This window comes from Somniosus microcephalus, chromosome 16, assembly GCF_052327205.1.
Source record: "Somniosus microcephalus isolate GS21.2 chromosome 16, FLI_Smic_1.0, whole genome shotgun sequence".
In the NCBI taxonomy this organism is placed as follows: Eukaryota; Metazoa; Chordata; class Chondrichthyes; order Squaliformes; family Somniosidae; genus Somniosus; species Somniosus microcephalus.
The window spans coordinates 21,855,222-21,881,973 of record NC_141002.1 but is presented as its reverse complement, the minus strand read 5'-3'; the positions used below and the strand labels follow the sequence as shown (position 1 = coordinate 21,881,973).

At 45.1% G+C, this 26,752-nt stretch overlaps 1 protein-coding gene across 6 annotated transcripts in view; it reads right to left on the bottom strand.

The window, feature by feature from the left end:
* Positions 1-26,752, bottom strand: part of cntn1b (contactin 1b) — a 1,036,112-nt gene that overhangs the window by 745,223 nt on the left and 264,137 nt on the right. Inside the window, exon 1 of one of the 6 annotated variants that reach the window (XM_086008676.1) lies at positions 6,176-6,494. The exons of 4 other annotated variants lie outside the window; for them this stretch is intronic. The gene's annotated coding sequence lies outside the window, so the exon portion shown is untranslated. Of the gene's footprint in view, positions 1-4,815; positions 5,092-6,175; positions 6,495-26,752 lie in introns of those variants that run through there. One more of the 6 variants, XM_086008679.1, reaches the window with a different exon arrangement.

The window sequence follows — 26,752 nt, the reverse complement described above, 5'->3', positions numbered from 1 at the left end:
AAATTGGTGGAGTGGTAAATAGCGAGGAGGGAATCCTCAGGCTACAGGACGATATAGACGGGTTGGTTAGATGGGCAGAACAGTGGCAAATGGAATTTAACCCTGAAAAGTGTGAGGTGATGCATTCTGGGAGGACTAACAAGGCAAGGGAATACACAATGAATGGTAGGACCCTAGGAAGGACAGAGGATCAGAGGCACCTTGGTGTGTATGTACATAGATCCCTGAAGGCAGCAAGACAGGTAGATAAGGTGGTTAAAAAGGCATGTGGGATACTTGCCTTCATTAGCCGAGGCATAGAATATAAGAGCAGGGAGGTTATGATGGAGCTGTACAAAACGTTTGTTCGGCCACAGCAGGAACACTGTGTGCAGTTCTGGTCGCCACACAATAGGAGGGATGTGATTGCAATGGAGAGGGTGCAGAGGAGATTCACCAGGATGTTACCCGAGCTGGAGTGCTTCAGCTATGAAGAGAGACTGGACAGGCTGGGGTTGTTTTCCTTGGAGCAGAGAAGGCTGAGGGGGGACTTGATTGAGGCGTACAAAATTATGAGTGGTATAGATAGGGTAGATAGAAAGGAACTTTTCCCCTTAGTAGAGGGGTCAATAACCAGGGGGCATAGTTTCAAGGTAAGGGGCAGGAAATTTAGAGGGGATTTGAGGAAAATCTTTTTCACCCAGAGGGTGGTTGGAATCTGGAACTCACTGCCTGAAAGGGTGGTAAAGGCAGGAACCCTCACAACATTCAAGAAGCATTTAGATGAGCACTTGAAACGCCATAGCATACAAGGCTACGGACCAAGTGCTGGAAAATGGGATTAGAATAGACAGGGCTTGATGGCCAGTGCGGACACGATGGGCCGAAGGGCCTCTTTCTGTGCTGTATTACTCTATGACTCTGTCTATGACTATTGTAATGTAAGAAATGTGGCAGCCAATTTGCGCACAGCAAGGTCCCACAAACAGCGATAAAATATTGACCAGATAATCGTTTTTGTGATGTTCGTTGAAGGGATAAACATTGGCCAGGACACCGGGCAGGATTCCCTTGCTCTTCTTCAAATAGTGCTGTGGGATCTTCTGTATCCACCCGAGAGGGCAGACAGGACCTCGGTTCAACGTCTGATCTGAGACACGTACTGTTGGTCTGAAATAACTAGGACTTCCTGACTGACGCATTAAATGAAGTATTCTTAGCAAAATAATAATTCCAATGAATTATAAAAATTAAGAATACATTTCATACTTCAGGTGTTTGAAGTAAAATTGTCGAGGGCAGCTAATTAACCGCAAACGGCGGCAGTTTGCCTGTTGTATTCTCAGGTGCACAAGCAGGGGCATAACTGGGCGCACCGTACAACTTGTCAATTGTTATTTTCTGCAGATTACACAATGCTAGTCAGGCAATTTAAATCAGCTTAGCAACCAAGACTAGGCATCATGGGAAAGAGGGGCTTTGTGTATGTGTGTGGGGGGCCGGAGGAGTGGAAATGAAGATGAAAGACATGATAATGAGGATTGTACACGGATCCAACAATTCCAGTTCTCTGTCCAGCAGCTGTTTGCAGAAGCCTAGGTTCAGATTATTTGGCCAAACTCTCCTCTTGGCAACAGTGCATGACACGGTGACTGAAAACTAGGGATGCCGTTCATGTGACGTAAAGAGGGAAGACTGAAGCAGAAGTTGAAGTCCACCCTTCAATGGAGCGGACAACACGTTTACTTAAATTAAAATCAAACGTTGTCAGTTGAAGTGGAAAAGTTTGCAGGGCTCTGGGGAAAGAGCAGGGGAGTGAGACTGATTAGATAGCTCTTTCAAAGAGCCGGCACAGGCATGATGGGCTAAATGGCCTCCTTCTGTGCTTTTTGATCCTATGATTCTATCAATGAATCCTACCTTGAATGCATTTGTCCCCAAAAAAATTGGGAGAGGGGGAAGGGGATAGTAACTTTCACAAGGGAATTGGATATATACTGGGAAAGGAAACATTTGCGGGACTGTGAGGAAAGAGCGGAGGACTGGGACTAATTGGATAGTTCTTTGAAAGAGCCAGTATGGGTATGATAGGCCAAATGACCTCCTTTTGTGTAGTAAAATTCTATGAGAGAGAGAGAGAAAGAAATATTCTGGATCCAAGCTGTCCAACTTGATGCTTATGGTCACCTGGATGAAATTGGGTGCAGCTATATCTGGCCCCTTGGAATATGTACATTGGCTATGCAAGAATAACAACAACAACTTGCATTTATATAGCACCTTTAACGTAGTAAAACGTCCCAAGGCGCTTCACAGGAGTGTTATCAGACAAAATTTGACACCGAACCACATAGAGATATTAAGACAGATGATCAAAAGCTTGGACAAAGAGATAGGTATTAAGGAGCGTCTTAAAGGAGGAAAGAGAGGTAGAGAGGCGGAGAGGATTAGGCAGGGAATTCCAGAGCTTAGGGCCTAGGCAGCTGAAGGCACGGCCAATGGTGGAGCGATTAAAATCAGGAATGCACGAGAGGCCAGACTTGGAGGAGCGCAGATATTTTGGAGGCTTGTGGGGCTGGAGGAGGCTACAGAGTTAGAGAGGGGCGAGGCCATGGAGGGATTTGAAAACAAGGATGAGAATTTTAAAACTGAAGTGTTGCCGGACCGGGAGCCAATGTAGGTCAGCGAGCACAGGGGTGATGGTTGAACGGGACTTGGTGCGAGTTAGGATACTGGCAGCAGAATTTTGGATAAGCTCAAGTTTATGTAGGATGGAAGATGGGCGGCCAGCCAGGAGAGAATTGGAATAGTCAAGTCTAGAGGTACCAAAGACATTGATGCGGGTTTCAGCAGTAGATAGGCTGAGGCAGGGGCAGAGACGGGAGATGTTACTGAGGTGGATGTCGATGGTCTTGGTGATTGAGCGGATATGTGGTCGGAAGCATCATCTCGGGGTCAAATACGACACCAAGGTTGTGAGTGGTCTGGTTCATCCTCAGACAGTTGCTAGGGAGAGGGATGGAGTTGGTGGCTAGGGAACGGAGTTTGTGCCAGGGACCAAAGACAATGGCTTTGGTCTTCCCACTATTTAGCTGGAGAAAATTACAGCTCACCCAGTACTGGAGGTCGGACAAGTCGTGTCACAAATCAAATACACATCGTGGGTCCAAACACACCCATCTATACGGGCAAAAATGCAGATATAGGCACAGTGCAAAATGAATCAATACGCCTGCAGACAATGAAAGCAGTGATTATCCCAGATATGCCAATTCCCCACACCTTATTGTTTCAGATTTCACTGCCCTATACAAGCCTCAGACACTAAAAGCCCAACATGCTCTTAATGGGGCATCGTCCCTTATGGGTAGCTTTCCAGCAGCTAGGCTCTAGAAACTCCTAGTAATTCACTACATTACAACAGTGACTACAATTTAAAAAGTACTTGGCTGTAAAGCACTTTGGGATATGCTGAGGCCGTGTAACGCATTATATAAATGCAAGTTCTTTTTATAACAGGGGCAAATTCCAAGATCTGAGAGATCCTTTATATCCAGCAGTTCAAACCATTTTCAATTTGTTCTAATCATATTCGTGCAACTACAAGTCTTTTTTTTTTAGTATCAGTGCTATCGTGTCACTGATCAGATCACTGCGCAGCTCTTGGTGAAAGGTCTTATGCCAGCTCCCTCCACAGCCCCTGTGAAGAGTCTGGACTTGATGCCCTGATCTTGGCTGTAATTCTAGATGTCAGACATGGCAAAATGATCCCTACTTTCATGAGGTTTATCACAAAATATTAATAGCACCATAAGAACATAAGAAATAGGAGCAGGTATAGGTGACTTGGCCCCTCCAGTCTGCTCCGCCATTCAATAAGATCATGGCTGATCTAGGGCTCAAAACCACTTCCCCACCCACTCCCCATAACCCTTCACTCCCTTGTCTTGTAAAAATCTGTCTATCTCCACCTTAAATGTGTTTAATGACCCAGCCTCCACGGCTCTCTGGGGCAGAGAATACCACAGATTTACGACCCTCAGAGAAGAAATTCCTCCTCATCTCAGTTCTAAAAGGGCGACCCTTTATTCTGAGACTGTGCCCCCGAGTTCTAGATTCCCCCACGAGGGGAAACATCCTCTCTGCATCTACCCTGTCGAGCCCCCTCAGTATCTTATATGTTTCAATAAAATCACCTCTCATTCTTCTAAATTCCAATGAGTATAGGCCCAAGCGTTGGTTAAATAAGACACCGCCATCACAACACAGGCATTGCCATTTGCAGAAGTTGCCTCACTTGAAAAAAAGACAAATTATTTGTATTTGTAACCCAAAATTAGCTTGTGAGCCGCAATACAGTCCTGGGTGCTTTTATTAGGCTCGGCTCTGGCCACAGTCTGGTTTTAGGGTTTATATTTTGTTCTTACATCCCACCTGCTCGGCGCTGCCTCGGTGTCCTTTTCCTCTGCTGACCTTGGGGCGGGCAATCACCCTGTGTGCAGGCACATCCTACAGCACAATGCATACAGCGTCCACACACTTGCAGTAAACACGGCGCGAATCACAGAGAACAGAGGAGACTCGCCAACAGAAAGTCCACTCTTTCAGGATCTTCTTCGCTTTCACGCATTTCTGGAGGGCGAGCTCTGGAACGCCAGCAAATGGGAGCACAAACACTTGTAAAAATAATTTAATTCAACCGGGTTCGGACCGAACACGGAGCCTGTTCCACCCCGCAAGTTCACGTGCAGCATTCCTTAGCTAAAAGGCATGAGACCAAGAGATACTGGGCTGCCGGACAATAGCAATCTTGCAGTTAGAATGCATTAACCCTACCGTTGCCTCTGCTGTTGGACTCCCCTCCGGCAGCTTGGGGACTGGATCGCAGTGCAGAGCCCAATAAATCCACCACAAAAGCCCTTGTAAAGACTGCTTTCGGATCCGAGAGTACACTGCTTAATGTGATTGGAATTTGTGAGCAGCTCGTTGACATTCAGTGCACCATTCCGCCGATTGCAGAGCATATAGCGGAGGAATGTTCCAGGCACAGATTACATGCTTTTGTCAAGGTGGAGAAAGAACTTCGATCAACAGCGGAATTCTCTCATTCTAGTCCGCAACAAGCTCAGTGACATTATTGGGCGTTTCATCTCAAGATTCATCTCCGAAGCACTATGGAAATTAGGGTAGAATTGGCTGTTTTTTGAGTCAATAAATCATTAATATTTAAACCCTAAGCGGAAGAGAAATGCTGCTGAAAAATGCCTGGTCAGTCAGACTAGAAAATGATTGAATGCTACACCTTTATAGCTTACCTGCTGCAGACAATGGCTCGCTATCATATGGAAAGGAAGGTTGAGATTTTACACTTGGGAGTGCGACCGACTGTGCTTTGGCGCTAACTTTTCTCTGCAAGAATTCCTCGACGCCGTATTTGCGACGCACATTTCCAGCTGTCGGGTGGGAAATGCACTTCTTTACAGAAGGACACCTCGCCCCCAAGCACAGTCACACAATGCTGAATGTGAAAATGCACTCAAGAGCTGGGATCACTGCCCAGTTAATGCAATGTAAATAGCGCGGTGATTATTGCCGCTTTCGACACCGGATTCAATGAGGCTGGCTACCTGGGGACTCGGTGAAACCTGCATCCATGGTTCTTTGAAAGGGGGGCTAAAGCAAACAGGAATGAATGCAAAAGAAATAGTGCCCGCTGAATAAAGCGCATCGTGATAGACATTTGTCAGATTGTCATTTGTTGCGCATCAGTTAAGAATCGGATGCGGTTTTGATTCAATTACTGTTCGACTGCAAAGTACATCGTTCTTCGATCCTGAAATAGAAATTGCATTACACTCAACAATCGGGTACCAGCCCCCGCATTAAATCTTGGACTTCTCCCCCCCACCTCCTTTTATTGTTAACGCAGATAAATAAGGCAGAGTGGGATGAACAACACGTAAATAGGACAGGAGACCGGTGGCTGCGGTCACACACACAGTACCAGCAACAGGGAAGCAGCGATTCTTACACAAGATTACAAAACAAATGATCTGACTTTGCATTCGGGAGTCGATGTTGCCTCCCATCTCAGCGCAACACGGAAACCCTGCCTCAGCAAAATCTCCTTTCCCAAGCCAAGCAGAGGCTGCAATCTCATGAAATTTGCTCAACAGAAAATGCAGATTAGACCTACCGCCGATGTTTCTGGTCCTCCCTTTGGCTGTGCGGCTCTTAGACAATCCACTACCTTTACAAGCAAATATCGCAGCGGGAAATCTTCCACTGTGCTACAGTGCAAATGTACTCGTGCTGCGGCCGACAAATATAAAAAATTTTTTTAAAAGGGGCGCACTGGCTCCAATCTGACACCAAAACAGTGCTGGGTCTGAAGTCCCCCCACCCCCTGCAAACGGAGCGACCAGGCTTGGCCGGCAGCGAAGGGCGACTCGCGGTGGCAGCTCTGCTGTCAAATCAGACCTTCGGGACGCGGAGACAGCTCTGGGATTTATTTATCTTTCCTTGAAGGAGCCATCCCAATTAGAGCCACGCGCCCCCCCCCCCCCCGTGCAAAGCCTCCGTCCCTCTCCCGCAGCCACTTTCCACTTTCCAGCCAATGGGTCCCCTCCCCGAGGCAGGCGGGCTCCCGCTGCAAACAGCACAATGCATAATTCATGCCTCAAATCTGTGCACTTCCTCTGTTCCCTGGCAGGGCAGCGTAATGGTCTATCGATCCCTCATTTACTAAAACTACTTTGATTCCCCTCCCCACCCCACCAGTCATTCGGTTTTATTCCAGCAAAACAGTACATGAATCAAAATGCAGCATCTGAGATTCTTCCCCGGCAGCGTTTTCATTTCCACATAATCTAGAGATGCCACTCAAGCTGCAGGCTGCTTATCTCAAGTTTGTGCCTTTACCTAACCCCGCGGGAGGTGCCCCCTTTCCATCAGTACAGTATTGGTGCAGTGTTATGGCGAGCCCCCCTCCTGACAGCCATCGATCAGGCTTAAAGTGATCAGAAATAGCTTGTTGCAAATCTTAATGTCCAAACAGCATCTGCTAAAAGTGCACGATTATTTAAAAAAAATACAGAGCGTGACTCAGCTGGCGAGGCTGTCCGCATCTGTCACATTATTATTCACCCCGCTGTATGTGCGCGGCCGTTCCCAGTCCCAATACTGGCGCTAGTCTCCGGCTCTGGAGCAGGGGTTGCCTGCACTCAATTCAATTTCAATTCAATTCAATTCAAATGCTTTATTGGCATGAAAGTTTACAGGGAACCATATTGCCAAAGCTTACATAACAAAAAGTACAGTTTTCCAACATTCTGTAGGTGTCAAACAATTTTGACCTTCGTAATAAACAATATTAATTTAAACAGTCGTTGTCTGTACATCATTGGGTACATTCAGTATTAATTTTAAACAGTCCTCAGGTTGTGACATGTTGTTACATATTTGGCACCAAGGTATGGTCTGTCTCCTTCTCCCAGGACTAATCTTAATTTTGACAGGTCATCCAATTCCTTGAAATCTGGGGTTGTTTGGCTGAGCTTGTCAAATAATATGTTTCTTGATGTGTTGAATTTTTCGCATTTTAGGAGGAAATGCATCTCTGTCTCAACCTCGCCGGCCAGACATTGATCACATATTCTATTCTCTCTAGGCTGCCAGGATTTCTTGTATCTTCCTTTTTCAATTGCTAGTTGGTGGTCGCTTAGTCTGTACCTGGTGAGGGTCTGTCTCTGTTTTGTGTCTCTGATGGTCGAGAGATAGTCTGCCAGTTTATATTCTCTTTTTAAGGCCCGGTAACATTCTAATCTGCTTTGGCTTTTGGTTATTTTGTTCCAATGTTCCAGGTAGGTTTCTTTGCATTGTTTAATGATTTGGTTCACTCGGATTGGTGTTTGGATGGCAGTGTTGGTCTGGGACTGGTCAGGGTCCGGCTGAGTAGGAGTACTTAGTTTCAGTAGCAGCTGACTCAGGGGACTCTTTTCTGGGTTTAGCTCTTGGGTCTGGAAGGCTTTAAAATGAAGGGTGTCTGGGGAGCTAGATTTGAGGTGATTTAGGAAGTTTAGTGCTCGTTTTTGGATGTTTATTATCAGAGGGTATCTGCCTAGTTCGGCTCTGCATGCATTTGTTGGTGTTTTCCTTTGGGTGCGAAGGATGCTTCGGCAAAATTCTGCATGTAGGGCTTCTATTGTGTGTTTTTCCCATTTAGTGTAGCTATGGTGATTGAGCGGGCCCCATACTTCACTACCGTACAGCGCAATGGGCAGGATTATGCTGTCAAATATTTTGAGCCAGATTTTGATTGGGATTTGGATGTTGTAGAATTTTCTTTTTATTGCATATAGGGCTCTTCGGGCTTTTTCTTTTAGTGCATTCACTGCTATGCTGAAGCTCCCTGATGCTGTAATGGTTAGACCAAGGTAAGTGTAGCTCATAGTGTGTCCTATGATGGTATCACTGAGAGTAAACTGGTATTTGTTTTCCTGACACCTGGGCCTTTTTTGAAAAATCATGATGTTGGTTTTCTTTAGATTTACTGTTAGGGCCCAATTTTGGCAGTATTTGTCGAGTAGGTCTAGTTGTTGCTGTAATCCCTGTTCTGTGGGAGACAGCAGAACCAGGTCGTCCGCATAGAACAGGGATTTCACTTCTCCAGCCAGGAGACAGAGACCCGGTGACTCGCTTTGCTCCAGCATGTCTGCTAATTCATTTATGTATATGTTGAACAGGGTCGGGCTCAAATTGCAGCCCTGCCGGACACCTCTTCTCTGGGAGAAGAAACCGGTGCGTTTGTCTCCAATTTTGACACCGCATTTATTTTTCAGATACATCGATTTAATAAGGTCATAGACTTTGCCCCCTATTCCACACTGAAGAAGTTTATAATAGAGCCCTTCGTGCCAGATAGAGTCAAAGGCTTTCTTGAAGTCAATGAAACAAGTGAATATTTTCCCATTTTTTGTTTGGTGTATATGTTTTTCAATGAGAGTGTGAAGGGTATAGATATGGTCGGTGGTGCGGTGTTTTGGAAGAAAGCCTATTTGATTTTTTCTAAGCATATTATGTTTGTTAAGAAAATCCAGTAATCTACTATTTAGAATACTGCAGAATAACTTCCCTAGACAACTGTTGACACAGATGCCGCGGTAGTTATTTGGGTCTGATTTGTTTCCACTTTTATATATGGGAGAGATGAGTCCTTGGCACCAGATATCGGGAAAACAGCCTGAACGTAATATGATGTTGAATAACTTGAGTACCGCACCCTGCATCTCCAGATTGCTGAACTTGAGCATTTCATTTTTGATGTTGTCTGGACCACAGGCTTTCTTTAGGTGGAGAGATTTTGTTTTTGTGGCCAGTTCTTTCCATGTGATTGGGGAGTCTAGAAGGTTTTGGTTGTCTTTAATTGTTGCTTCTAATGTGTGGAGTTTTTCCTGTGACATGATGTTGACTTGGGTTTGTTTCGTTTATTGGAATGTCTTTGTAGAGGTTTTCAAAATGTGTTCTCCAGATGTCGCCATCTTGGATTGGTAATGCTTGCAATTGTGTTGTACTCAGGTTATTCCACATATCCCAGAATTGATTTGGATTAATGGAGTTTTCAATTTCTTCAAGTATTTTGTGGGTATAATTTTGTGTTTTGTTCCTAATGGTGTGTTTATATCTTTTGAGGGTCTCATTGTATCTAATACGTAGGTCTGGATTGTTTGGTTGGCGATGCTTTTGGTTTGATATTGTAGACAAAGCAGATAAATATTTGCGGCAAAAAATCTCCAGAGTACCACCGCCATGTCCCAATCTGCCAGGAAAGCATTCGCAAGGCTGACAACTGTTACTTGACTGACAGCATCCGTTCAACAAGACTACAGTGCAGGCAGTTAGAAAGAAAGACTTGCATTTATATAGCGCCTTTCACGACCACCGGACGTCTCAAAGCGCTTTACAGCCAGTGAAGTACTTTTGAAGTGTAGTCACTTTGCGCACAGCAAGCTCCCACAAACAGCAATGTGATAATGACCAGATAATCTGTTTTTGTTATGCTGGTTGAGGGATAAATATTGGCTAGGACACCGGGGATAACTCCCCGGCTCTTCTTCGAAATAGTGTCTTGGGATCTTTTATGTCCACCTGCGAGAGAGTTTAACGTCTCATCCGAAAGAGGGCACCTCCGACAGTACAGCACTCCCTCAGCACTGCACTGCAGTGTCAGCCTAGCTTTATGTGCTCAAGTCCCTGGAGTGGGACGTGAACCCACAATCTTCTGACTCAGAGGGGAGTGTGCTACCCCCTGAGGCACAGGTGACACTTAGTTACCTTAACTCTGAGCAGCCCAAAGCAAAAAATAGAAATCACACAGCGCTGAAGGAGAGAGCGGGAAAGTGGTGTTGAGGCCAAGATTGAATCCGCCATGATCTTATTGAATGGCACAGCAGGCTCGAGGGGCTAATTGGCCTACTCCTGCTCCTGTTTCTTATGTTCTTAGATGGTTTGGGTACAGTCGAGGTACATTCCCACGAGGGGGAAAGGTAGGGCAACTAAAGCCAGAGTTCCTTGGATGATGAAAGAGATAGAGAGTAAGATGAAGCAGAAAAAGAGCACGTATGACAGATGTCAGGTTGAGAATACAAGTGAGAAACAGGCTGAATATAGAAAGTTCAGAGGGGAAGTGAAAAAGAAAATAAGAGGGGCAAAGAGAGAGTATGAGAATGGAATGGCAACTAACATAAAAGGGAATTCAAAAGTCTTCTATAGGCATATAAATAATAAACAGGTAGTCAGAGGAGGGGTGGGGCTGATTAGGGACCAAAAAGGAGACCTACGCATGGAGGCAGAGGGCATGGCTGATGTACTAAATGAGTACTTTGCATCTGTCTTCACCAAGGAAGAAGATGCTGCCAAAATCACACCGAAAGATGAGGTAGTGGAGATACTGGATCAGATAAGAATTGAAAAAGGAGGTACTGGAAAGGCTGTCTGAACTAAAAGTTGATAAGTCACCAGGGCCGGATGGGATGCATCCTAGGATGCTGAGGGAGGTGAAGGAGGAAATTGCAGAGGTACTCGCCATAATCTTCCAATCCTCCTTAGATATGGGGGTGGTGCCAGAGGACTGGAGAATTGCAAATGTTACACCCTTGTTCAAAGAAAGTGTAAGGATAAGCCCAGCAACTACAGGCCAGTCAGTTTAACATTGGTAGTGGGGAAGCTTTTGGAAACGATAATCAGGGACAAAGTTAACAGTCACTTGGACAAGTGTGGATTAATTAAGGAAAGCCAGCACGGATTTGTTAAAGGCAAATTGTGTCTAACTAACTTGATCGAGTCTTTTGATGAGGTAACAGAGAGGGTTGATAAGGGCAATGCGGTTGACATGGTGTACATGGATTTCCAAAAGGCATTTGATAGAGTGCCACATAATAGGTTTGCCAGCAAAGTTGAAGCCCATAGAATAAAAAGGACAGTGGCAGCATGGATACGGAATTGGCTAAGTGACAGGAAACAGAGAGTAGTGATGAACGGTTGTTTTTCGGACTGGAGGAAGGTATACAGTGGTGTTCCCCAGGGGTCGGTACTAGGACCACTGCTTTTCTTGATATATATTAATGACTTGGACTGGGGAGTACAGGGTAAAATTTCAAAATTTGCAGATGACACAAAATTTGGAAGTATAGTGAACAGTGAGGAGGATAGTGATAGACTACAAGAAGACATAGACAGGTGCATGAACAGAGAGGCCTGTGGGTATATGTGCATAGATTGATGAAGGTAGCAGGGCAGGTTTAGAAAGTGGTTAAAAAAGCATACGGGATACTGGGCTTCATAAATAGAGGCATAGAGTACAAAAGCAAGGAAGTTATGAACCACCTTTATAAACACTGGTTCAGTCTCAACTGGAGTATTGTGTCCAATTCTGGGCACCGCACTGTAGGAAGGATGTGAAGGCTTTAGAGAGGGTGCAGAAAAGATTTACAAGAATGGTTCCAGGAATGAGGGACTTGAGGGACTTCAGTTAAGTGGATAGACTTGAGAAGCTGGGGTTGTCCTCCTTACAGCAGAGAAGGTTGAGAAGAGATTTGATAGAGGTGTTCAAAATGATGAGGGGCCTGGACAGAGTAGAGAGAGAGAAACTGTTCCCATTGGTGGAAGGGTCGAGAACCAGAGGACACAAGTTCAAGGTGATTGGCAAAAGAACCAAAGGTGGCATGAGGAAACACTTTTTTACGCAGCGGGGGTAGTGCAGTTGATGTAGTCTACATGGACTTCAGTAAGGCTTTTGACAAAGTCCCGTATGGGAGGCTGGTCAAGGTAGTAAGAGCCCATGGGATCCAGGGCAATTTGGTATGTTGGATCCAAAATTGGCTTAGTGGCAGGAGGCAGAGGGTGATGGTCGAAGGTTGTTTTTGTGACTGAAAGCCTGTGTCCAGTGGTGTACCGCAGGGATCGGTGCTGGGTCCCTTGCTGTTTGTAGTGTACATTAATGATTTAGATATGAATGTAGGAGGTATGATCAGTAAGTTCTCAGATGACACGAAAATTGGTGGAGTGGTAAATAGCAAGGAGGGAAGCCTCAGGCTACAGGATGATATAGATGGGTTGGTCAGATGGGCAGAACAGTGGCAAATGGAATTTAACCCTGAAAAGTGTGAGGTGATGCATTTTGGGAGGACCAACAAGACAAGGGAATACACAATGAATGGTAGGACCCTAAGAAGGACAGAGGATCAGAGGGACCTTGGTGTGCATGTACTTAGATCCCTGAAGGCAACAGGACAGGTTGATAAGGTGGTTAAAAAGACATATGGGATACTTACCTTCATTAGCCGAGGCATAGAATATAAGAGCTGGGAGGTTATGATGGAGCTGTACAAAACGCTAGTTAGGCCACAGCAGGAATACTGTGTGCGGTTCTGGTCGCCGCACTATAGGAAGGATGTAATTGCATTGGAGAGGATGCAAAGGAGATTTACCAGGATGTTACCTGGGCTGGAGCGCTTCAGCTATGAAGAGAGACTAGACAGGCTGGGGTTGTTTTCCTTAGAGCAGAGAAGGCTGAGGGGGGACCTGATTGAGATGTACAAAATTATGAGGGGCATAGATAGGATAGATAGAATCTTTTCCCCTTAGTAGAGGGGTCAATAACCAGGGAGCATAGTTTCAAGGTAAGGGGCAGGAGGTTTAGAGGGGATTTGAGGAAAATCTTTTCACCCAGAGGGTGGTTGGAATCTGGAACTCACTGCCTGAAAGGGTGGTAAAGGCAGGAACTCTCACAACATTAAAGAAGCATTTAGATGAGCACTTGAAACGCCATAGCATACAAGGCTATGGACCAAGTGCTGGAAAATGGGATTAGAATAGACAGGGCTTGATTGCCGGCGCGGACACAATGGGCCGAAGGGCCTCTTTCTGTGCTGTAAAGCTCTATGACTCTATGAGTGGTTAGGATCTGGAATGCACTGCCTGAAAGGGTGGTGGAGGCAGATTCAATCATGGCTTTCAAAAGGGAATTGGATAAGTACCTGAAGGAAAAAAAAATTCAGGGCTACGGGGAAAGGGCGGGGGAGTGGGACTAGCTGAAGTGCTCTTGCAGAGAGCCAGCACGGGCTCGACGGGCCGAATGGCCTCCTTCTGTGCTGTAAATGTAAAATAAAATAATTTATGCTGTTATTACATAACATTTGATGGTATAACATTCCAGTTGTTGAGAATTAGAGTAGCCTTTGGCTCAATGAACAACGCCACGGGAGAAACACTAGCATGCTAGAATAACTGGTAAGTGTAACATAGAAACATAGAAGATAGGAGCAGGAGTAGGCCATTCGGCCCCTCGAGCCTGCTCCGCCATTTAATGAGATCATGGCTGATCATCCAAATTCAGTACCCTGTCCCTGCTTTCTCCCCATATCCCTTGATCCCTTTAGCTTTAAGAAATATATCTAACTCCTTCTTGAATATATTTAATGAATTGGCCTCCACTGCCTTCTGTGGTAGAGAATTCCACAGGTTCACCACTCTCTGGGTGAAGAAATTCCTCCTCATCTCAGTCCTAAATGGCTTACCCCTTATCCTTAGACTGTGACCCCTGGTTCTAGACTCCGCCACCATCGGGAACATCCTTCCTGCATCGAGTCTGTCTAATCCTGTTAGAATTTTATAAGTTTCAATGAGATCCCCTCTCATTCTTCTAAACTCCAGCGAATATAAGCCCAATCGACCCAATCTCTCTTCTTACGTCATTCCTGCCATCCCAGGTATCAGTCTGGTGAATCTTCGCTGCACTCCCTCCATGTCAAGAACATCCTTCCTCAGATAAGGTGATCAAAACTGCACACAATACTCAAGGTGTGGTCTCAGCAAGGCCCTGTACAACTGCAGCAAGACATCCTTGTTCCTGTACTCGAATCCTCTCGCTAAGAAAGCCAACATACCATTTGCCTTCTGAACCGCCTGCTGCACCTGCATGCTTACCTTCAGCGACTGGTGCACAAGGACACCCAGGTCTCGTTGCACTTCCCCTTCTCCCAATCTATTGCTGTTCAGATAATAATCTGCCTTCCTGTTTTTGCCACTAAAGTGGATAACCTCGCATTTATCCACATTATACTGCATCTGCCATGCATCTGCCCAATCACCTAACCTGTCCAACTCATACTGGAGTTTCCCTGCACCCTCCTGACAGCACACACGCCCACCCAGCTTTGTGTCGTCTGCAAACTTGGAGATATTACATCTAGTTCCCTCGTCTAGATCATTAATATATATTGTGAATAGCTGGGGTCCAAGCACCGATCCCTGCGGTACCCTACTAGTCACTGCCTGCCACTGGGAAAAAGACACATTTATTCCAACTATTTGCTTCCTGTCTGCCAACTAGTTCTCTATCCAAGACAGTACCTTACCCCCAATCCCATGTGCTTTAACTTTGGACGCTAATCTCTTATGCGAGACCTTATCGAAAGCCTTCTGAAAGTCCAAATACACCACATCCACTGGTTCTCCCTTATCTATTCTACCAGTTACATCCTCAAAAAATTCGAGTAGATTAGTCAAGCACGATTTACCTTGTGTAAATCCATGTTGACTTTGTCCGATCCTCTCACTATTTTCCAAGTGCTCTGCTATTACATCTTTTATAACGGACTCTAGTATTTTCCCCACTACCGATGTCAGGCTTTCCGGTCTATAATTCCCCGTTTTCTCTCTACCACCTTTTTTGAATAGTGGGGTTATATTAGCTACCCTCCAATCCATGGGAACTGTTCCAGAGTCTATAGAATTTTGGAAGCTGATCAGCAATGCATCTACTATTTCTAGGGCCACTTCCTTAAGTAACGTCCCCCAATCCATCCTAGCCAACTCGCGCCTCATACCATCGTAGTTTCTTTATTTAAATTCAGGACCCTAGTCTCTGAGTTAACTACTTCACGCTCCATCTTAATGAAGGATTCTATCATATTATGATCGCTCCACCCCAAGGGGCCTCGCACAAGATTGCTAATTAATCCTTTCTCATTACATAAGAACATAAGAAATAGGAGCAGGAGTAGGCCAATCGGCCCCTCGACCCATTCAATAAGATCATGGCTGATCTGATCCTAACCGCCAATCCACTATCACAGAACCATCTCCTGAATCTGACAGAATTAGACACACGAAATAGGAGCAGGATCAGGCTACACGGCCCCTGGGCCTACTCCGCTACCCACAGGGCCATGACCGATCTGAACCTCGACTCATGTCCAAATTCCTGCCCGCTCCCCGTAACCCTTAATTCCCTTTACTTCTAGGAAACTGTCTATTTCTGTTTTAAATTTATGTAATGATGTAGCTTCTACAGCTTTTTGGGGCAGCATATTCCATGGACCTACCACCCTCTGAGTGAAGTAGTTCCTCCTCATCTCAGTTTTGAAAGAGCAGCCCCTTATTCTAAGACTATGCCCCCTAGTTCTAGTTTCACCCATCATCGGAAACATCTTCCCCACATGCACCCGATCCAACCCCTTCACAATCTTATATGTTTCAATAAGATCGCCTCTCATTCTTCTGAACTCCAATGAGTAGAGTCCCAATCTACTCAACCTCTCCTCATATGTCCATCCCCTCTCATCCCCGGGATTAACCAAGTGAACCTTCTTTGTGCTGACTCGAGAGAAAGTATGTCCTTTCTTAATTATGGACACCAAAACTGTATGCAGTATTCCAGGTGCGGTCTCACCAATACCTTGTATAACTGCAGCAATACCTCCCTGTTTTTATATTCTATCCCCTAGCAATAAAAGCCAACATTCCATTGGCCTTCTTGATCACTTGCTGCACCTGCATACTAACTTTTTGAGTTTCGTGCACCAGGACCCCCAGATCCCTTTGTACTACAGTACTTTCCAGTTTCTTGCCATTAAGATAATAACTTGCTCTATGATTTTTCCTGCCAAAGTGCATAACCTCACACTTTCCAGTATTGTATTCCATCTGCCAAATCTCTGCCCACTTACTTAGCCTGTCTATGTCACTTTGCAGGTTTTTTATGTCCTCCTCACTCACTACTTTCCCTCCCATCTTTGTATCATCTGCAAACTTTGATATGTTACACTCGATCCCCTCCTCCAAATCGTTAATATAGATTGTAAAGAGTTGGGGACCCAGCACTGACCCCTGCGGAACACCACTAGTTACTGATTGCCAGTCTGAGAATGAACCATTTATCCCAACTCTCTGCTTTCTGTTAAGAGAGCCAATTCTCCACCCACGCCAGAATATTACCCCCAATCCCGTGATTTTTTATCTTGAGCAATAATCTTTTGTGTGGCACCTTGTCAAATGCCTTTTGGAAGTCTAAATACACTACGTCCACTGGTTCTCCTTTATCCACCCTGTATGTTACTTCCTCAAAGAACTCAAGCAAATTTGTCAAACATGACTTCCTGATGCGCCATCAATAACTCCAGAAGACTAAGAGTTAAACTTATAACAAGTAGGCTTTTATTAACATAAGAATACGAGCATGCCTCTGCTGGTAGACCGATCCTTAAAGCCAGGGGGACTGGAGGTCAATCACCTTTATACCTGGGCTTAGGGGTGGAGCCAGGGGCGGAGCCAGCTGAGGCATGCCCAGACATGTTCTGTACAGGCAGATTAGTGGTTTACCACACTTCCCCTTCATGAAACCATGCTGAGTTTGTCCGAATAAATTATGTTTATCCAAATGTCCCGTTACTGTCTCCTTAATAATGGACTCTAACATTTTACCAACCACAGATGTTAGGCTAACAGGTCTATAGATTCCAGCCTTCTGCCTACTACCCTTTTTAAATAAGGGTGTTACATTAGCAGTTTTCCAGTCTGCCGGGACCTTTGCTGAGTCCAGGGAGTTTTGGAAAATTACCAATGCATCCACAATCCCTACCGCCACTTCCCTCAAGACCCTAGGATGTAAGCCATCAGGTCCAGGGGATTTATCCGGCTTAAGTCCCATTATTTTACCAAGTACCACTTCCTTAGTGATTTTAATCGTATTTAGCTCCTCTCCCCCTAGAGCCCCCTGTTTGTCCAGTGTTGGGATATTCTTAGTGTCCTCTACCGTAAAGACTGATACAAAATATTTGTTCAGCGTTATTGCCATCTCCATGTTTCCCACCATTAATTTCCCAGTCTCATCCTCTAAGGGACCAACATTTACTTTAGCCACCCTTTTTCTTTTTATATATCTATAGAAACTTTTGCTATCCCTTTTTATATTTTTTGCTAATTTACTTTCATAATCTATCTTCCCTTTCTTAATCAATCTTTCAGTTATTTTTTGCTGTCTTTTAAAGACTTCCCAATCTTCTATCCTCCCACTAGGTTTGGCTACCTTATATGCCCTTGTTTTTAGTCGGATACTATCCTTAATTACTTTACTTAGCCACGGATGGCTATCTTTTCTTTTACACCCTTTTTTCCTCAGTGGAATATATATTTTTTGGAAGTTGTAAAATAACTCCTTAAATGTACACCACTGATCATGTACCGTCTTACCCTTTAATCTATTTTCCCAGTCCACTTTACTCAATTCCGCTCTCATACCTTCATAGTCTCCTTTATTCAAGCTCAGCATGCTTGTTTGAGATCCAACCTTCTCACCCTCTACTTGAATATGGAATTCAACCATGTTATGGTCACTCATTCCAAGGGGATCCTTTACTAGGACATTTTTAATTAATCCTGTCTCATTACACAGGACCAAATCTAAGGTTGCTTGCCCCCTGGTCGGTTCAGTTACATACTGCTCAAGAAACCCATCCCTAATACACTCAATGAACTCATCCTCAAGGCTGCTCTGCCCAATTTGATTTGTCCAGTTAATATGATAGTTAAAATCCCCCATAATTATAGCTGTTCCCTTATTACAAGCCTCAACTATTTCCTGATTAATACTCCGTCCAACAGTGTTGCAACTGTTCGGAGGCCTATAGACTACGCCCACTAGTGTTTTTTTCCCCTTATTATTCCTTATCTCTACCCAAACTGTTTCACTAACCTGCTCCTTTGACCAATATCATTTCTCTGTATTATAGTGATTCCTTCCTTTATTAACATAGCCACCCCACCTCCTCACCCTTCCTGCCTGTCCTTCCTGATTGTTAAATAACCTGGTATGTTTAATTCCCAGTCATGGTCACCCTGCAGCCATGTTTCTGTAATGGCCACAAGATCATACCCATATGTAGTTATTTGTGCCGTTAACTCATTCATTTTGTTACGAATGCTATGTGCATTCAGATAAAGAACTTTCAAATATGTTTTGTGACACTTAGTTCCTGTTTTTTCCCCTTTTACTACTTTACCTTTTACTCCATACCTTCTGTCCCTTCCTGACACGTTCTGTTTTTTAATTTCCCCACTGCTACCTAAGTCTATGACCTTCACCATTGTCATTTCTGTTATTTGCTCTCTAGAAACCTCCCCCCCCCACTAATTAGTTTAAAGCCCTCTCTACAGCCCTATTTATATGATTCGCCAGGACTCTAGTCCCAGCACTGGCCAAGTGGAGTCCGTCCCAATGGAAGAGCTCCCTCCTGTCCCAGTACTGGTGCCAGTGTCCCAAGAAGCAAAACCCATTTCTCCCACACCAGTCTTTGAGCCACGCATTTAACTCTTTAATTTTATTTATCCTAGCCAAATTCGCTCGTGGCTCAGGTAATAACCCAGAGATTATTACCCTTGAGGTTCTGTTTTTTAATTTGACCCCTAGCTGCTCATACTCCTTGAACAGAACCTTCTTCCTTGTCCTATCTACGTCATTTGTACCAACATGGACCACGACAACTGGATCCTCCCCCTCCCACTCCAAGTTTCTAAATCATATCCGTTTACATCTATTTGCGCAGCTAATTCATCCACCTTATTACGAATACTCCTCGCATTAAGACACAAAGCCTTCAGGCTTGTTTTTTTAACACTTTTAAACCTATTAGAATTATTATTTACTGTGGCCATGTTTGATTTAAACCGTTGATTTCTCTGACTGCCACTTTTGTTTTTCTTCTTCCTGTCTTTTGTTTCTATCCTTGCTTCCCTTTCCTCTGTCTCCCTGCACAGGTTCCCAACCCCCTGCCATTTTAGTTTAAACCCTCCCCAACAGCACTAGCAAACACTCCCCCTAGAACATTGGTGTAATACCTTGTATTGGTTTAAACAGTGGGTACATTGTCTTTTCCATCCAACATACCCACCATTTGCAAGATCTAAATTCTAAGATGTCAGCCATGGCTCAGTGGAAGCACCTCTGTGTCACCAGGTCCTGGGTTCAAATCCCACTCTAGGGACATGCACATGTCATCTGGGCTGACACCTCAGTGCAGTACAGAGGGAGCGCTGCACTATCGGATGTGCCATACTTTGGATGTGATGTTAAACCAAGTCTGCCCTCTCAAGTGAACGCAAAAGATCTCATGGCATATTCCAAGAAGAAGGGGCATTCTCCCAGAATCCCGGCAACTTGTAAGTGAAACTCTGTTGTCCGTTGTACACCCCTCCCCCCTCCTAATCCTTCTTTGGTTTGGTACCCATTTCCCAAAAACTACAGGGGCAGAGTTCCAGGAACTGTTCCACACACTGAGAATTGTCTGGATTCAATTAACAATGAAAATAGAATAAAATGTGCTAAAAATGTTGACACAAAGTATTTGCTCAGAAGTAGATATCTGAAAACTCGTTGCATTCAGTTGTCATTTGTAAGCTTAGACAGACCATTGACTAGTGATATTGCCAGTTTAAAGAAAAGGTAGTATTTGAATTTATATAGCACCTTTCATGACCTCAGGGCGTCCCAAGGCACTTCAGTCAAAGTGCTTTTGAAGTGTAGTCACTGTGATTCTCCCAGAATCCTGGCCAATACTTATCCCTCAGCCAACAATTATCCAATTTGTGAGACCATTGGCGGCCACATTGTCTACATTATCACAGTGACTACACTTCAAAAGTACTTTCACTGAAGTGCCTTGGGACGCCCTGAGGTCATGAAAGGTGCTATATAAATTCAAATACTACCTTTTCTTTAAACTGGCAATATCACTAGTCAATGGTCTGTCTAAGCTTACAAATGACAACTGAATGCAACGAGTTTTCAGATATCTACTTCTGAGCAAATACTTTGTGTCAACATTTTTAGCACATTTTATTCTATTTTCATTGAGAATTGTCTGGATTCAATTAACAGTGTGTGGAACAGTTCCTGGAACTCTGTCCCTGTAGTTTTTGGAAAATGGGTACCAAGCCAAAGAAGGATTAGGAGGGGGGAGGGGTGTACAACAGAGTTTCACTTACAAGTTGCCGTGAGTCCCCACCCCCCCCCGTAGTTCAGCCATACCGACCAGAACAATTCCATCCATAATCTGTACCAAATTAGCTAAACTCAGACAGGGTGGCAATAGGGTGCTACAACTGGTCTTAGCACTGTGGGATCAGCATGGGTGGGAAAAATAAATAATTGACCAGGATTCCTGCTCCGGATTGCCCGCCAGCAACCCCGCTTGGTACTGCGTACACAGCCGATTAAGAATTCTGGGGGCCTTGGGCTTCCCTCCACACTCCTAGCCTCCCCCCCTTACCCCCGCAACCCCAATCCATTAAAACACAAATATGTAATAAAATACATAGAGATAGGCCTGTAGAATATTTACACACTGCATTAACACAGGAACATAGGAACAGAAGTAGGCCATTTAGCCCCTCAAGTCTTTTCCGCCATTCAGTGAGATCATGGCTGATCTGTATCCTAACGCCACATACCGCCTTTGCCCCATATCCCTTAATACCTTTGGTTAACAAAAATCTATCAATCTTAGATTTAAAATTAACAATTGATCTAGCATCAACTGCAGTTTGCGGAAAGGAGTTCCAAACTGCTACCACCCTTTGCTTGTAGAAGTGTTTCCTAATTTCACTCCTGAAAGATCTGGCTCTAATTTTTAGGTTATATTCGCCCTAGTCCTAGAATCCCCAACCAGCAAAAATAGTTTCTCTCTATCTACCCTATCAGTTCCCCCTAATACCTTGAAAACTTCGATAAAATCACCTTAATCTTCTAAACTCCAGGGAATACGACCCGAGTTTGTGTAATCTCTCCATGTAATTTAACCCTTGGAGTCCAGGTATAATTCTGGTAAATTTACGTTGCACTCCCTCCAAATCCAATGTATCCTTCCTAAGGTGTGGTGCCTAGAACTGAAGATAGGACTCCAGGCGTGGTCTAACCAGGGCTTTGTATTAATAATAATAAATCACAATATACTACGCTTAAACAAAATATATTTACAGGGGGCTTTTAGAAGGTGCCCCTGGGCATGGGCTCCATAGCCTCGTGCATTAGCTCACCCCTGAACGTGAATGTGCATATGCCAGTTGAAAGACAGGTTTGGGCTCAGTTGTGATGCTCCCTGCGGTCAAACAGTCCAATGACAGTCACATATAATTGAGTCCCACTTGGGCAAGGTGACAGAAGGCAACCGAGACTCGTGAAGCCATACCCCACACCTCTGGGATCGCTCATCGAACCATAGCACAGCAAGGGATATCACCCTCAGAAGAGGAGTGGCATAAAAGGCAGAAAAATTGAGGGGAAAGAGTGATTCACGGTCTTATCCAGATAGCAATTGTCCATTCATGACAACAGATGGCTGGCACTGCGTGAGATCTGAAACTTGGCATTGGCCTTTGGTGCTACACCTATTTCTGGCTAACCACATGGACGTCAATCTGATACTGCAGCAGATGCAATCAATTGTTACTGAAACACCAGGTTTTAAGCTGAGGTTTTACAATGCACTGATCAGAGCAGACTTACACTATTGGGTTCAAGTTTTGATCATCGTGCCACAAAATGAAAGAGATAAACTGGCATCGTAAAGGGTACAGAAATGAGCAATCAGACGGATCCCAAGTGTAATGGTGAACAGCTGCATGGGAAAAATTAGAGGAGCTTAAGCTCACAGTCAAAAAATAGAGGACCCATCGTGTTATCTAAACTATTAAATGGTGCAGCATGACGGTAAACCCAGATTATTATTTCAAGGTAAATTGTGAAAGTAGAGCCAGGGGACAGTAATGGAATTTAGTATAAAATAAACAGATAACACAAGAGACATCTTTAACCAAAGAGTGATACGTGTTTGGAGTTTTTTCCCCAAGCAAGTAATTAAGGCAAAAAGACTGGAGCATTCAAAATACAATTAGAAGGCAGGATGGAAAGTTAATGTACCAGAGGGATGGGCTTTGACGGGCCAAGTGACCTTTGTTCATCCCTGCTTTTTTGTACAGCAACTGCTGATGATCCATCTCCTGGAATAATTCCAACAATTTCACAGTGATCGTTCAGTCCAATAATTGAGCCCTTGCTTCAACAGTATCTGTGCTTGTACATAGGCTCATTCGCAACACGCTCTTGAAGGAGAATTTGCCGGTTTATGGGAACAGGTCAGATCAGAAGTTGCTGCTCAATTACCAATAACTTACTTTGCCCTTTTGGTAACATTTTTTCTTACTTTTCTTTTGTCTTTTTTTCTCTCTCTCTCTCTCTCTCTCTTAACCCAATCTTTCTTTCCCTCTCTTTATTTCTCTTGCTGTAAATGATTTGTCATTAGATTCTCCCACTCTAATTCACCCTCCTTCTAAGTCCTTCCTGTCTTTATTTCCCAATCCTTAAATCTCATTAATTCAGGAGATATTCTGTTGCTTGCCCTGTTCATTCAGGTCCCAGATGCCCCGTTTCCCTCACTGCGACGTTATCAGCTCGCACTTTCAGCAACTTTATGGGCCATAATGTTTTGAGCTGAAGAGTGCTGGGGCAAGTCTAACTAATGGCAGACGCCGTTAGATGCCCCGCTGCACCAAATTCTGGCCTATTGTAGTATAGCTTCCTTGTTCCATACTCCACTCCCTGGGCAAGGGGGCCGGTAGACAGCTATTTCCAAGGCCTCCACAAACCCTGCATACACCCCAACAGCTAGAGTGCCCCAAGGTGGCTTGTCCTCTGATCTGTCACATCTCCGTCCCTCCATATTGGAACGAGGCCAGTGATCACTTCACACCCACCCATCGCACCCATCGCACCACTCCACATTGTAGCCGCCCCTTCAACTCGTCACACTGTACACTTCAGCCACCAGTCCTGACCCAAAAGGAAACAAGAAAAGAAAGGGACAAAGAAAGAGAAGCAAAGAAAAAAGAAGAGGAAAGGACATAATCAGTACAGGAGGCAGCAAGAGAAACATCAACATGCAAAAGGCAGAGACAGGTAAGAGGGACACCTTATCTGAATGACCATGTGTAAAAGTCAAGGAGAGCCATGAGTAAGATATTAAAAAGTCTTACAAATCATTCGCACTTCCTGTACCTATCACACTTACTTCCTGTAACACTTTCCCCATCACATTTCATTCATTTGACAAAGCAGAATTTGAAATATTCAGGCACTATAAATCAGTCATCCTGATAACAGCTTATGCGTTACCTGATGTAACATCCCGTTATCAAACAGTGTATACTCCAATTCAACGGGACAATGCCATGGGTGATCAGCTCATCGTTCAGTAATTCTGTGACTCTTAGCAATAATGTGATTACTACTTCTTCCAGAAACGTATGAAGTGTAGTTCAAAGTAACCTTGTTTTATCATACAACAGGTTCAGTCACAGGGAGCTCAATACATCAGGTTTACATCCAGTTCTCGTGCAATATGGATCTTCAGTTAGCAATCAGTTTGACAATGTCTGGCTTTTTACTCTTTGAGGCCAGGCTGCCAATCAGAATCAGATAGAGGGACTAAATAATGATAAGCTTCTCGTGCTTTTAACTAGAACCAGTTCAGAGTGAGGCTCAATTCAGCCACCTTCATGCCCTCCCTTTCCAACCCAATGGGACTGCAGTTCTTTGCTCTGAATTCCTTGCAATTGACATAGTGCTGCTGCTAAGTCTGCCAGATACAGATCTCAAGTACATAATCTATGATGACACACCCATGCAGTACTGAGGGCGTGCTCTATTGTCAATGGTGCCATTCTTCAGACAAGATGCTCAACTAAGCCTGCCTGATCCGATGGATGTTAAGATCCCATAGCACCAGACTGGAAGAAAAACAGGCAGTTACATCCTAATCACAAATACACCCTCGACATACAGGACCAAAAACAGATTCACTGGCCATTCAGCTCATTGCTGTTTGTGAGATCTTGCTGTGCACAAATTGGCTGCCAGATTTGCCATTATTACAGCAGGTACTGCACCTAAGCAGAATCGACTGTGTAGTGCTTTAAGATGTTGCTGAGGAATGGGATCAGGGGCTGTATAATTGCAAACTTTTCTTTCTTCAGAATCAAGTATTTCTTACACACAATATTGCATTAACTCAGTCACCAGAACCTGTCGAGCATCACAATAACTGCGGCTGTTGTTACCAACGTGCAACAGCAGTATGTGGCACAGAATTGAAAATGTTAACTTTTTTAATGTAGCAATCCAAAGGCCGATACATTCTGTAATAACACTATAGATCATTTTTCTGCTCCTTATCCTTGCTTTGGTGGATATCCTAAGAGTCTTAGGGGGAGAAATTCAGTATCGCCCCGTTTGGGGCGCATTTATCGGCCGGGCGCAAAGTTTAGCGCCCAGCGCTAATTATCGCCTCTGACTGCAAACTTGGCTTTTATCGCCCCTGGAGGTGATTGGAGCGCTAAATCAGGCGCTGCACACCTGTCTTAAGGCGCAAAGGCCGAGGAGCGAGGCGCTACCCCAGAGCACTGGCGAAGCGCAGGTGATGTCAGTTAGCGATGGAACAGACACACTGGTGCCGGCCAGTTTTTAAAGGGGAGGGTTGATCTTGCTCTCCATCCACACCCTGCTCATTGCAGCCTTGAATCTTGGCCTGGAGAGACCTGGGACTACATTTTCCAACCAAGGACTATGGAGAGGGTGAGAAAACGAGCTCAGCGCTTCAGCGAGCGGGCCTTGGAGGCTCTGGTTGGCGCGCAGAAGATCTATACTCTACCTTGAGAGTGGCAGGAGGCCTTTGCCGCACGACTACAGAAGAGTGTGGAGGGAGGTGGCTCAGCACGTCTCCTCCAGGAGCATGGTGCCCAGGATCCATACTCAATGTCGCAAAAAGTTCAACGACCTCACTCGGGTCGTCAGGGTGAGTGGCTGTTTTTCAATACCTCTCCATCCCTCCATCTCAACCTCACTCTATGGCCAGAGGGTCTTAAAACCCCAATGCCCAACACTCATCCAACACCTATGGCACTCTCATGATACACACACGCACCTTGCATACAGGAAGGGCTAGTCAACTATGGGAGGCACGTCAGGCAAGATCATGGCTGTATATTTACTTTCTCTTGCAGGCCAAGCTATCTCATAACAGGAGACAGCAGCAATGGACAGGTGGAGGGCGGCCTCAGCTGCAACCCCTCAGCGATCTTGAGGCGCGCGTCCACAGGATTGTGGCAAGCCAGGTGATCGGTCCCGTCGCCTCTGGAGAGGCTGACCCCATTCGGGACAGCAATGGTAAGGTCATAAGCTTTCTCTCCTCTCTCATTCCACTTGTCCCTCACAACACCAGCCTTCGACACTTTCAATCCAGCTTACTAAATCGCTCCACTCCTTCCTCCCTTACTGCCACCTTGTCCTCACGCTAAAGCCACTCTTGTACCTCCCTGCTTTCAGATGGTGATTCACCAGCTGAGGAGACGGGCCCTCAAGCTGCCAGTGGGAGTGAAGCTGCAGGTGAGGAGGAAGAGGAAGCCGGAGCATCAGCGCCACCCTCTCCCGAGGAAGCCCATGCCCACACTGGGAACATGTCTTCCCTGGAGGGGAGCAGGGGGGAAGGGTCTGATGAGGGTGAAGCTCCGGGACCCAGCGGGCTGCAGCAATGTGATGGTGGTAGAGAAGCTCGGGGGCCTTCTCCCCGGAGGGAGAGTATGCCAGCGAGTCCTGCTGCCTGGACGCAGAGGAGGAGCGGCTGATCGCTGAAATGAACACCCAGGCGGTGGACATGCACACTCAGCTCATGGGTGCAGTGGGAAGGGTGCCCGAATGCATTGATGCACTGGCAAGGAGTGTGGAGCATTTCGCTGTAGCACAGGCGGATGCCACGCTAAAGCTTAGTGCTTCAATTCAGTCACTGGCTGCCGTGATCCAATCTCAGACTGGTCTCATGCAGACTTTGATTGAGGCCACGCAAGCACTGACTGCTGCCATTGTCGCTGGTTCAGACACATTTCCCCG